Raw genomic sequence first — 12,830 nt, 5'->3', positions numbered from 1 at the left:
ATGTGTGATTAGAACTGCTATTTTACATATATATATATATACAGTCAACAGTCCTATTCTATTTTCTCTTTCTGTTCCCAGAGGGTAAGATCCATCTATGTTCAAAGATCCATGGTAAAACTTACACCTGACTTACAAGATATTCAAAAATAGATCCACCACAATAAAAAGGAGGGAAAAAAGCCCAAACAATGCAAGTAACACAATATTTCCCTCAATTTCTGTTTGCTTGCTTTACCTTTACTTGTGTTCTATATGTAGACAGTGAAATGTAAACCTGAAATATTAACTACAGGACAGCAGGCAAAATACCACTACATGCATCCTAATGGATTACTGTCTCTTTTATCACCTGTTTTAAGAGAGTTTTCTACAGTGACTCCTGAAGAGTGGAAAAGTACATATTTCTTTAAATTTTAAAACATCCCCAGTACTCATATACTGCTTTTATAATCCAGAACAGAATGTATTTCATGAAAATGAATAGTGACACTAAAAGACAAATGTTTTACTTTGTACAATTTGGTAGATAAAATCAAAAGAATACTAAGCTGTCACTCCATGATCATCTCCAGCTGAAATATAAAATAAGCGAAGGGGTTTATTTTCAGAGCAGGGGATACTGATGTTGTGACTATATTCTTTCTTAATCATTTTATTTCTACTATATACAATGATTTGTGTTGATCTTACCATTTCTTTAACTAATAAAAGCTGGAGCAATAAAGTGACAGTGGGTCACTGTTGTCTGTGTCCTGAATGATGTACAGAACACAAACATGAGTATTCTACCTGATTAAAAAAATATTTTTCTAATTCCTTGTGTACTGCTGCAATGTGCTTACTCTGCCTAGAAGGGTGGGTGGATGTGTGGGTCTACACTGGTTTTCTTTTGTTTCTTTACCCCAAGTACAGACCAGCTCTTGACAAGTTTGGTTGATTAGATAAATGTCTTTTGGTGAACTAAAACACTTGTTTTCAAGAAATAAGCCCATTATTTCTTTAGAAACAAGAGGAGAAGAAGAAGTGACTGTAGGTTTAAAATACTGATGTCTGCAAATGTAATTTCTACATGTAGTTCTTTAATCAGTACTACAGATATTTTATTAACATGGGGGAGTATCTTTAGAAAATTCTCCACAACTAACCAAATAAATGGTATATGCATGCAATCATGAACCTCACCTATGGCATGTTACTTTTCCAGGCAGGGGACTACTGAGTAGTGGATACTGTGAGAAAGATTGATTGATACGTATTATGTAAATATATATATGGGGGAAAAAAAATAAATCGAAAGCATAGATGAAAAGCTCTTAGCTTAATATGGACCTAATCAAGAACTAAGTTGCAGTATGCTATGCACTAAACAGTACTTTCTTTCATGATTTTTTGAGTTACCAATAGCAGCCTTTCCTGTCAGCTACACGGGGAGAAAAGAGGTCCAAGATAAATTCCTAGCAAACAGTCTCATTGTCTCTCTCATGCACCAGAATCACCCAGGAGGTGGTGAAGACATCACCTTTGCATTCTAAAATCCATTTCTGAGGTCAGCACTGATCACAATGTACCAGATACCATTATGATGCCACAAAATCATCTGATTCCAAGCAGTACTACCCCATTCCCTAGAATTTCCTTTAAACTCTTAAGGAAATTTCTATTTAGAATAATAAAACCAGCTTTCTTCTTCTGGGATTCCAACTTCAGTCCAACCAAAAGTCTAAAGCACTTGGTTTACATGAAATGAAATCCTTCATAAAATGTAACAAAATCCAGCACAGTCTACTATGACTGGCCCTATCTGATTAATAATATTTGAATATTTACAATTAATGTGGTTCATTTATAAAAATAATGTTTAAATGCATCTCTGACTCCAGAAACAGTGTCACAATATTCGAGAACAAAAACCAACTTACACATATATGAACATATGGCTAGATATAACACAACATGACATAGTGCGAAATATACTTGTCAGGAGGAAAAGTAATTCTACAAAGATTAGTCATAGGAAGTACTGAGGTAAAGAGCTAAAAATGTAGTTGCTGTGCGTAGACACAAAATTTGTTTCTGAAGGTGATATCAAAGCTGTGTTTGCTCTAGATCTCATTTTGCAATCATTGAGCAAAAAGAATATAATATGATCTCATTTTAAAATGTGGCAGAGTTCAGGACGCTCCACAGTTTAGGAGAGATTGTGATTAAAACAGACCGAGCACAGTCAGAACAGTTACTATCTTGCCAGCATAGAAGACAATTAAGTAAAATATGTGATGAGCATAAGGTTAGTGATTTGTAGTTATTAAACAAGAGCACCGCATGGGAGAAACAATAAAAAAAAAAGCAGTAAAAGAAACAGAAAACTGTTTCAGGGTATTATGAAATATTCAGTTAGAGATTGTTTTAGATGTCTGTATTAGAAATATACAGAGGTCAAACAATTACTTGGTTCCAAATTTTACCTCTGTGTCCATAAATACACACTCATTTCATGGGAAGCCCTTTTTGCATGGATCCAGGCAGGGCTTTTGCTAGCTATGAAACATACAAATGAGCAGTTTCTATCAATATTCATCTAGGGTGTAAAGTAGCTGTTTGTTCTTTAAGAAAATAGATGCCAACACACTAGCCCATGGTGAAACCATAGTGGCTCAGAAAGTCCTGTTCCAGCAAGTTAAAGCCCCACTGTAGCCCAGACCTTCAGTAGTGTAAGGCATTAAGTAGTACAAGCCTATAGAAAGTCAAAATGAAGCACTTCATATTTTAATGGGATCATAAATTGTAGGAAATATGCTTGAAGAGAAGACAAAATAGCCCTTCTTTTCTTGTGACCTAATAATGGAATCATAGAATGGTCTGAGTTGAAAGAGAACTCAAAGAGCAACCAGTTTGAACCCCCAGCCATGGACAGTGACACCTTTCACTGGATCAAGCTTCTCAAAGCCCCATCCATCCTGGCCTCGAACACTTTGAGCAATGAGGCATCCATGACTTCTCTGTACAACCTGTTCTAGTACTTCACCACCCTCATAGTAAAGAAGTTTTTCCTTATGTCTAATCTAGATCTACCTTCTTTCAGTTTAAAGCCATTACCTTTAGTCCCATCACTACAAGTCCTTGAAGAAAGTCCCTCTCCAGCTTTCTTGCAGGCCTCCTTTAGGTATTGGAGCCTTCTTTTCTCCAGTCTGAACAACACAAATTATGTCGGCTTCTCTTCACAGGAGAGGTATTCCACCCCTCTGATCATTTTTGTGGCCTTCCTCTTGACACTCCCCAACAGTTCTTTGTCTTCCTTGTGCTGAGGACTCCAGAGCTGGATATGGTTTTCTAGGTGTGTTCTCACCAGTGCAGAGTAGCAGGGGAGACTCACTTTATCTAATGATCAAGAAGGTCCACAATTCAAATTAGAATGAAAATTTAGCAATGCCCAGTGATCTGCGAGGCCCGATTCTTTTGTTCCCTCTAGTCAGCATAGCAAACAGCCTCTGTTTGACAAGGAGTAGAAAGGAAGGGAAATATTTTTCCTTCAGGAGTGAAGCTCTTTCTCTGCTTGAACCCAGGGAATCCATCTAAGCTTCCAGAGAGGTGTCCCCCTAACTATTACAGAGGATCCTTTGGCGATCTCAAGCACTGACATGAACTGAATATGTTTCATTTTTTAAAAAACAAGTACATAAAAATTTTACATTAGAAAAGCTTAGAATGTGGGAAAACGAAAATTTTCTCATGGACTACATTTGCTAGCTATGAAAATAAATGACAAAAAAGATGCTACAGTGCTGTAGCAAGAGTAGAGACCTGTTGCACACAAAGTAGAAATATACTAAGCAGGATACAATTAATATTTGCTTTTCTTAAATTCAGACATAGGTATTCTAAAGGTACATAAACATACGCCATTATGATGTTCCAGCATTTTGTAATACAGCTAAGTGTAACACATAACGACAAAAGGGGCAAGAAATATAGAACTACCAATGGTGTGAGAGGAAAAACGGGGAAAAGTAGCTTTTCCCACAAAGGTTCCATCTTCCCTCACTGAAGAGCTTTACAGCCTCTTCAGCTCAATCTGAGTGACTAAGGCCAAGGACCATATCCATCAGCATAAACTACACCACTTGGTGGTCCTACCATTAATTTAGGATAAGCTTGTTAATAAGAATTGACTGCTTTGAAGCGGTAATAAAAATTAATGTTTAAGAACTAACCACTGGCAATATGTATTTCTACTAAACATCAGTTTAGTTCTGTTTTGAAGCTTCAATCCAGCCTTATTTATCAGATTCTAAAATCTCTCACTGCTGAAATCTCTCACTCTCGTATTCTCAAACTTTTTTGTACTTAAATTTGCTTGCAGCTGAGCAGATAAGAAAGACACTGTTGCAACATCAGCCGTGAAAATATTGAAGTTTCAGGCTTAGAAGAAAATTCTTATCTCACCAAAGTTGACATGTTTGCATTCCCAGAATTTAGAAGGAAAATACTGATGTTTTTTTACCATCAATTCTGTCAAATCTCAAGCTGTCAGTAGCAGATATTTCCTGAGTTCTGATCTACCTGTAATATTGGTACCAAGTGAATCTATAATTGAGTGCAACAGTGTCTCTTCCGGTTTGGGAGTCCATGCAATAGCAACAGCCACAGCCCAAAGCCACAGTACTGTGCATCCCAGTAGGGTCTTTCTCCAGAGAGGCTTTGCTGGAAAACACCTCTTTCTCATTGAACAACCTTATCTCCTTCCTCAAGCATTTCCTTATCACACTCCAGGCCACCTCTTATCTTCTTTCACACCTCCCTCCAAAATGCTGAGTCCAAAGCACTGGATTCACACTGTTCAAGCATCTGTGCTACTATTCTCCACAGCTATTGTCTTATGGCTTGGCATAATTTGGAATTTTAATATAATAGTCTGTCTTGTTTCAGGAAAGTATCGGTAACATTGTGGGAACAGATTTTTTTTTACCGTGCCGGTCCAAGAAATTTAAAACGAGGAAAGAAAAGATTATTGCTGATAAAATGTGTTAATTCAATCTCCAAAGGTCAGGTTAAACCCGCAGGATATAGGTTATCTGCTGCCCTGAGCCAGCTTACTTTGCTGCTGAACTTCTAATAGGGCTTTTACTATGAGGAACAGGAGCATATGTGTGCATTAGAGGCATCACTGAGTTTCCTTGGACAATGAAGTTAGACCCCAGACTTGTCCCATACTAGCCACCAGTTTTACTTGCTGTAAAACTCTGGAAATAATTAGCAAGTATTGCCCCTTCCCACCATGACCCTCACCTTTGCTTTTCACAAGCCTATTCCTTGAAGGTACAGTAGGCATAATCCTTTCTACAGCAGTCACTCAATTTGCTACAGTGTTAGCAAGAAAGAGAAAGGGCAAGCTGACTTATTACTCCCGCCTTGGGCTACATGGTATGGTTATTTGTGGCTGAGACACAGTGTTCTGACAAGCGTGGCCTCTGGAGACCTCCAGCACAGTGAAGGAAGGAGTTCAAGGACACACGGCTCTAAAAAGTTTGCACGACTGCTTATGCCATTTCCTGTGCAGCCTGTATCTGATCATGCTACTGTTTATCCTTCTGTGCAAATGACATTTTAATGACAATGTTATGAATACTAAGTCATTAGAATCAGAGAGAATAAATGAATAAAATAAATTAGTAAAAAAGCAAACGCAAGAGAGAGAATTTCAGTGCAGAAGAAGCAGAGCTTTACTTACTGATGTTTTTCTCTACTAGAAAAACACTGAAGAAAAAAAACACAGAAAAACTTTACACTGGACGTATACTGGACTGCTGGAGCAGACGATATTTATTTCCCAGACCTCCTCTTCTCTCAAATGTATCTTACATTGAGTGTATGCAATCAATACTGTTTACAGAATGCCATTGTTTTACTTTTGATAAATCTGCAGAGAAATTCTTTTAATCCCAATGTCAATACAGAGTTCAGCAGTTTCTGCATTCCATACTCCTTTAGAGTACTCCTTTAGGTACTCTATTTGAAGCAGAGAAAAAAAAACTATAAGAAGGATGCATATTTCCTGCTATTAGACATAGTCCTCCCCTTGCAAGGCAGCAGCAATAAAACAACAAAAATTAAACTCAAACCGGCATAAGGAACTGTAGTTCAAATTAAAATTGTATCAGAGTGGCATTGAGAGACCGTGAGATAGCACTGAGAGCCCAAGGATATAGGAGGTCAGCTTATACATAATTAATTTGTTAATCTTCCATGGCATTTCATTGAATTGTGTTATTTTCTCAAATGCATCCAGAAGGATGACAACCTGTCTTTTCAATTGGTTTTATGGGCATGTGCTCAGCATTCCATATTTCAATAATAAATACAACAGCATGATGATGTTTTAACCACTTTTTAACACCTTCCCTAGCATTCTGGGATTTGTTTACTATGCCATACGGTACTTAGTGGCACATTTATGATCAAACAGAATGTTTAATCACAAGAAGTTAAAAATACCAAATGGCATATTTTTCTTCACTAAGAAATCACAGGGAAATGACTCTTCAGAATTTATTCAGTGTGAACCATTACATTTGATGTAATGGATATTTTCAGTGTTTGGAGTTTAATTCAAAGTTCAGTGGTAAGAATGCAAGCTTTTTGACACATTTAACAGGTCTGCAGTTTTTTATCGCTAATAATAAACAAAATTTGTTCAAGCTGTGCCATAAAAATAAAGAATTAGATAGGTCCTTAGCACAGTGGTGTGTCAAAAACTAATTGGGGTATTGAATGTTGTAATGGAATCACTTAAATAATAAGACAGATTTTACAAGGAGCACCTCAGTAAATGCATGCACTCCTGGACTGCTGTGCTATTTTGTGTGACACTTTGCTGCCTTCTATTTCCCATATCCTCTCTGAGAAAATAATAATTAACAAGATGTTTAAAAAAAAAATATCTCAAGTTGATCTGTATTATAAAGTGGCTGTATTGAGGTTGCAAACGGTGAAACGCTTACTTAACTGAAATGATAATCCAGCTCAGAAGGCTCTTAGCATGCAATATCAAAAGAAAAATCTAGTTACAAATACAAGGAGTAAAGCTGGTGCCTCTCTGAATACTGTGAACAATATTAATGGGAAGAACTTGATGCTGACCTTGAACACAAAAATATACAGTGCTGTATGTCAGAGCTCACTAGTGGGATGATGTTGACCTACATTAACATTCGACTACCTTTTGGCACTGTTTTTAAGCTGAGCCAAGGTAACATTCAGTCAGTATTAATTTCTTTATTGTGTCTGTTTAAAATAGAGCCATCCAGCTAAAAATCAGCCAAAGGAAGAAGAAAATAAATGAACAACAAAATGTACTTAAATTTAGATTGAAGAGAGATAATAAATATTCATTGTGGAGTATTTACTTATGATAATAGCACATTTTTCTATTCTCAGCTGCTGAGATCTTTTGTTATGCAAAATGTGAAGTTACATAAGGTTTTTATTAAACTCCTTACGAAGTAGCTATTTTCAGTACTCCTTATAGCTAATACTAGGAGGTGGAAGCAGTACAAATTATTTTAGTGACATATATATACATACATATATATATACTTTCAGGATCATTTGGTAAATTACCTCCTTCTAAGGCATAGTATTTTGGATTCTGAAGCATCTTTAACTGGTTTAATAAATTACCAAATAATTTCATACCTAGCATGACAATTGCATTACTTCCAGACTGTCAAGAACGTGAAGAGCTTCAGGAAGCCAGAAGTCAATGTCCTCAGAAGCATACAGGCATTTAAGCAAAATGGAGAGTCTAGGAGGGGTAATCTGTCCAGAGTCATACTCTGAGCCTAATGGTTTCCTCAGCCTTCACTCAGATGTCAACCTCAGAAATCTGTGGTCTGGAGACTTTTCCTCCTTCCGCACTGAACTTGCCATCAACTACCTATATCGTTCTAAACTCAGAAAACAAAGAGACTCAGGAAGCAAACTAATAAATAGTGACTAGAGAAAGTATATGTAGTGACAGCCTGGACAGCCCAGGGGTCACTGAGGTAAGACCGTGGGGTCTCTCCCTAAAATTTATGGGTACCCACCAGGCTAAATGAAGGCAAAACAATGGAAATAATTGCTCTAAACACAATTAATTTGTATAGGCATTCTTAGGAATAAGATTGGCATTGACTTGTTAAACCTGTGTTAAGGGAAAAGAAAGAAAGAGAGAAAAGGGAGGAAAGAGAGAGAGAGAGAGAGCAAAGTGCAAGGACACCACCTGGGCTCTGGTCCTCTTCTTCTCTCTCCCAGGATGCAAATGCCCCTCTTGCAGAGTATTATTTATAGTATTTTGGTGTGCCTGTGCAATTCTTCTTCTAGGAAAGTCCTGGGACTGAGTTTGGGGGAGCTTAGAGGCACTCTGAGGAGTGTCAAAGGTACCATTCTGTCCCTGCTCTCCCTACTGGCAAGACTACAGCATGACCTCTCTGGGCAGCAAGTGCAGATGGGCTTCTTGGGAGAGCAAGATAAGGCTGAAGGACACTGCCTCTGCTGCAGTCAAAACCAAGTAGTTTAAGGTAGCCAAAAAGAGTCAGTCTCTCACAGTACATCAATCAGACATAGAATCCTAGCCCAAAACCCCAGAACACTCAGCTTCAGTGGCCAACTAACAGCTCTGCTGTTCTTTTAGTATAACTTTAGCCCATCCCGTGTTGAAACCATTTTTGACCCACTACATTTAAGCCTACATTTATTTAGGAGTTTTATGGCTCCAATCCAAGAGAGTGAACTTCATCTATAAATGATCTCTACAAGCTTTTTAAAGCCTGTGTTCATAAGAAAAAGCAACAAATGCTTATAGCGAAAAATTGTGTTTTGCAAATAGAAGAGACAGTTTAAAACTAACTTTATTACATCCATAAATATATGAGGAATTACAATATTAAAGTTTTATAAAGTTTCTGTGATTGATGAAGAAAACCACTACTCCACTACTATAAACATATAAACATAGTTAGAAGAGAATTTTTCTCTTTTTTTCTTATTTTTTTTAATTTAAAATTAATTTCATAAATACATGGAATGTATCTAGAATGGAAACAGAGGAAATGTACCTTTGAGTACCAAGGATTTTCAGTCTTTATTAGTGAAAGGGAAAAGAAGGCAGGAGACAAGAAGAAGAAAAAGGAAAAAATGGCTTTATGTTGGGGTTTTATTTTGATATATGAACTTTAAGACACAATCATTTAAGCTGATTGCTGTTGAATTTAAATATAGGCAGAAACATTGCTTGGAGCCCTATGATCAGCTTCCAAATGATAGGGTAGAATGCTAGGGTGAAATAGATAGGTAGCAAAAACAATCTGTAAAGAAAGGAAAATCAATCCCCCCTATAAGAACAGACCTGTTAATTAGAAAACTTTCTTTAAAAGCCCTCGAAGAAATGCAACTATAGTTCTTAAATTGCTGGATAATAAAAATGAACATTTCAGTACATAGAACACAGCACTCTACAAAATGTAGCTATCTCAAAAATCGTTCTTTATTTCAGTCTACTCTTGAAATTTGTAACCAAGCTGTTCCTTTTCTCTTTTCACAGCTACAAAAATATGTGACTTGTGAGCCGCAGTTTAAGCATGCTATGAAGAGTTTTCAATAGGCCTTCCCTATCAATTGATGATACCACATGAAAAGTTAATTTCAACAGCCCCCTAACTAGACTTTAACTAGGTTGTGGAAGATAAAACAACTCTAATAAGGCAGTGTTACCTCTTATCAGACCGAAGACTATTTCTTCCAAGTAGATCCCAGAGAAAATGACCTAGTCTTTACCAGGTAGTTCCTTCTCTCACATTTACCACAGCTGTTGTGCTTCTTCAGCAACCTCAGCTGAGTTGAACCAGAGATAAAAACGGTAGGCAATGGAAAGTGGAAAAGATTGACCATGCTAGATAGTTCTCAACTGCTCACACAACCGCAGGACATAAGCTGTAGGAGGGTTTACATTTCTAAGAACAATAAGATGTCTTTAACACAAATGAAATCTCTCCGATTCTTCTTGAGCGCTCCAACTGACAACCATTCGAAGAGTAGTTAATATTAGCTTCTAGCAATAATTTCTTTGGAATTTCTTTGAGAAAGTAAGAGTGTATAAATGTACCTATTTCAGCACAATTTTAAATACTGTAATATTCATCCCAAGTTCGTTCAACTCCTTCATTCTCAAAAAAATTGAAGGACAACAGTAGAAGAGAATACATCTTCCAAATACCACAGGGTCATCAAATACTGAGTGGTTAAAATGACATCCTTAAATAAAAGCTGGAAAACAGTGACATTACAGAACTACCAAATCTGGGCAAAAGCTGTCAGGAAACCATAGCAGAGCTGTCAAAACGAAAGGATGTGCCAAGTAGTCTCTTGCCCTGGGTATGAACTGGCATACTGTGTCCTATTTCAAGCAGCACACTTTAAGATACATATCTCAGACCCAAAATAAAATGCAAAAATTATCACTGGTGAAGCTGGATGATGACACAATCATTAGGAAAACTGTAAATAACAGAGACACATGTTAATTAATATGAAATCACTTGCATTAGAAACCAAAGGTCCTACATCTAGAAATCACAGAATAAATGCCAGGTGAAGAAAGAACTATTTATTCTAGAAAGCAGTGATTTTGAGAAGAATCTGGGATTCATGGTGAACATCAGCTCCATACGCAATCATGCACTATTGCAAATGGACTAACATAGTTCTAGTATCTGCAAAAACAACACTCTAATATAGGGCTAGGCAAGTCTTATTCCTGTACTATGAGCAGGAGGAGCACGTATACATCAAGAAAATCATATGCGACAGAAAAGAGGTGTGGAGACGAGAACTTATCACATGGCTTCAATCTCTAAAAAGGGCTTCTTTAGAAGTGCACCTTCCCATAATCTAATTTTCTTTTATTTTATAGATGCTAATAGGAGAGTATGTAAAAAGATCTGTATTCAGAGCTGGTTCTAGACAATTTACCATAAATCAATATTGTAAAGCAAAGTATAGTCTTGCTGTCCGTATGTTCTTCAAAAAGGCTTACAAGGAATAAAATTGCTCCATCAAGCAGAAGGATACAAAAGCTTAACAACCAGCTAATGGAAATCATTCCTGCATTTTCAAATACAAGGTCAAATCCAAATTTATCCTTTCATCTCCTTCATAAACTTCACTTTCTGTAAATTCCCACCATTCTTTAGTAAAACACAAAATTTGAAAGCTCTGGATTAATATTCACAACATTCCAGTTTGGTAGAAAAGCAGGAAACTTACAAACAATAACAAGTAGCCACAGAAAGTTGACCCTAGTTTTCTAGGGAGGCAAAATAAGTTCTTTCTGTTTTCAGTAACATCCTTCAGGAGCTCCATTTGCACACTAGTGGTCAGCTTGAGTCAAAGGTATTTGTTTTTTCTCTCCACATCAGATTAGCAATTCTTTCTTATCCTTTTATACACAGTGAAGCATGAGTACAACTCGAAGCTTTTCAATTAATTTACTGTATTTTGAGACACCTACAAGGCTTGTTTAGTTTCCACATTCTCTTCTTGTAACACGCTACATTTGCAATCTTTGATCTTTACAGGGAGTTGGTTCAGAGCATGTAGCACAAGAATCCTTCGAGTCATTTTAAACTTGTCCTCAAAGTGTGCCTATGTCTACAATTTGAAATAATTTGCACCCCAGAAATTTTTCCCAGTTGAGATGACCAATAGTCAATATTTAACTATACGATATCTTTTGCATATGCAAACTAATTAAACAATCAACATAGAATCAAGTTTATGATGAAATCATGAGAAACACAAAAGTAAAAAAAAAAAAATCAAAACAAGAAGAATGGAACAGCATTTAATTGAAAGAACATTCTTAGTAGTTACTCAATGATTTTTTTCAAGCCCATAGACAACTGTCCTGCCATGTACTTCAGAGATCTGGTATGTCAGAGGCCGGATGAGAAGACAATGAAGCGTGGACACCACAGCAAGTTGCTGTGACTGAAAACTGATAGACAGAAACCTGGAAATACTTGGACAAAGTGAATGAGACAGGGAGTTACAGCAGGGGCACAGACTGAGAAAGTAAGGGATGACTGCCAGACTTCATACACTACAGTATGCACAGGAACTGCCTAGCATGACCTCAGGTATTTCTGAACCACACAATATTGTTCCTACAGAAAAATAAGCTGCTTAGTGGTATGCATCTTTTGGAGGTCGGTGTAAAACATATAATGCCCCAGTCTTCTGTAAGGTAGGAAAGGACCCTTTTTTCCCAATTCCTCCAGAGCTAGGACAGAGAATGCTCCTCAAGCAAATAGCCCTGGCCTCAAGCATGGCTTCATAGCTATACAAGCTAACATTGTAAATGACTAAACAAGGATCCAGGGAGATGGTGAGATGGGGAATCAGGGAACCTGGAGCTGAAGAAAAACTAGAACTCAGGCACTAGCAGGTGGAAGAAATGTGCTTAGCCAAGAAGACTGAGCCCAGAAATAGACACAACCTAAGCAGCAGCCAAGGAAAGAGAATAAATCTAGGGTATGACAGCAATTCTGGAACAATGGATTACACCTGTGGATAGAGTTCATCTATGAGAACCTGCAAGTGACTTAAAACAGACTGTCACATGGCTAATAATTGCATACTTTGTATATTCTGGGTATTGAAATGCCCTGTCTTGAGATCTGCAGAAGTGCTGAATTCCCACTACTGCAACTGAAATTAATGGGAGTTATGCTTCAAGCATACTAAACAATCATATAATAAGAAGTCTGAAGGTGACTGAAGTAAGACTCTAG

This window comes from Cuculus canorus, chromosome 8 (genome assembly GCF_017976375.1).
Source record: "Cuculus canorus isolate bCucCan1 chromosome 8, bCucCan1.pri, whole genome shotgun sequence".
Lineage (NCBI taxonomy): Eukaryota > Metazoa > Chordata > Aves > Cuculiformes > Cuculidae > Cuculus > Cuculus canorus.
The sequence above is the reverse complement of the archived record's forward strand: the minus strand, read 5'-3'. Positions refer to the sequence as shown.